General features: G+C 36.5%; 1 protein-coding gene across 5 annotated transcripts in view; it reads left to right on the top strand.

Moving 5' to 3' along the window:
* LOC109483816 (ras guanyl-releasing protein 3-like) overlaps window positions 1-1,473 on the top strand; it is a 38,968-nt gene that overhangs the window by 4,017 nt on the left and 33,478 nt on the right. The gene's annotated exons all lie outside the window — the stretch shown is intronic.

Below are 1,473 nucleotides of genomic sequence, written 5' to 3'. Positions count from 1 at the left end.
GTGAACAGTTCAAGGAACCACAGATTTGATGTTAGTTTGGTCCTGCTACCCACTTTACCATTACTGTCTCAGAAGTTCCTACCCCTAATTAGCCGTTCTGCCGGCTGAGCCCAGTAGATTTGTGTGAAATGTACGTCACTGAACACCTGTTGAAATTACGGTGTTCTATTTATGGACAAGTATCACAGGTGGGCCGCCAGATAATTATAATTGTAAAACCAATAACAGCCTGCACGGCCCTGCAGAGATATTTATGAAGAATTCACTGTTTTTCTGCACAGGCGGCATTACAGGGAGTTTTTTATTACTTGGAAAAGAACAAAAGTTTACAGGTGGTTGAGGCAGTTACATATGGATATGTATTTTGGGCATCCTTGCCCAAATTAAGATTGAGATCAAAAGTAACAACTATGCAGACTGACTATAAATTTGATTTGTAATCAGAATATGATAGAGACTTTTGAGACATTCAAGGCTTTGGTGTGTTTGCCTCTGCTAAGTTGCTCTAGATTGGCTTAGAACTGACAGAGGCTAAGGTCCAGTACAGTAATGGAATGCAGCAATATATATGCAGCAATACATATACATACATGTATATAATGTAACTTTCTGGGATTCCAGTACTGGCATATAATACCCGGTAGTTCCCAATTCTTTATCCGTATACTAACAAGTGTCTATGTTTGTATCTGTAAACATTTTTGGTAGAGCCATACCTAGACAACAGTGGAATATAGACATCAGAGTTACCACCCACCAATATGTGGTGTATATTGATTTTAGAGCAGGGGCATGCATAGATTACGACATTGATAAGGAAAACTGATCGTTTTGAAATTAGCCCCACTTAAATGTCTGAAGTTGTGAAACGTTTTTTTCTGTGTCTCTTTAAAACTAGTTTTTTTTTCATTTACAAAACGTGCACATGTAGGGCTTGAATGAATGAATGAATGAATGAATGAATGAATGAATGAATGAATGAATGGTTTTATTCAAATTGAAAATCACTGGCAGCCACATGGCTGAATTGCTGATTCTATTACAGACGTACAATTCATGATAAAAGAAAAAGACCAGTATTAATACGTTAACATTATAAAATTTCATTCAAGCCTTATTTTTCACAGTCAGTGCCGGTCTTGATTTCAAATCTCCACAATTTAAAAACATTTAAGAGATGCGTCGTCGACTTAGCTAGGTAAAAACGTAATTTAAGGCACTACGTAGAAATAAAATTAGCGTTATGTTTGGAAAATATATGGGTCGACTCAAACAGTCCTTCAAACAAAGTCGTAACTTCTGAGATTGGAACTAGATCATACAATTTCTAAAATGGTACACAAATTTACATAATAATCCACAAAGTTCATCATCAGTTTTGCATGTTTAGGAGTCTGACGAAGTAAGGGATAGGTGAGTCTTTGTAACGGTCAGTTCTACATCTGATTGTCCTTATCAAGTTCGAGTTTCTAG

The sequence above is a fragment of the Branchiostoma belcheri genome, unplaced genomic scaffold (assembly GCF_001625305.1).
Source record: "Branchiostoma belcheri isolate BF01 breed outbred unplaced genomic scaffold, Haploidv18h27 scaffold66, whole genome shotgun sequence".
NCBI classification, from domain to species: Eukaryota; Metazoa; Chordata; class Leptocardii; order Amphioxiformes; family Branchiostomatidae; genus Branchiostoma; species Branchiostoma belcheri.
This window is presented reverse-complemented; position numbering and strand designations above follow the sequence as displayed.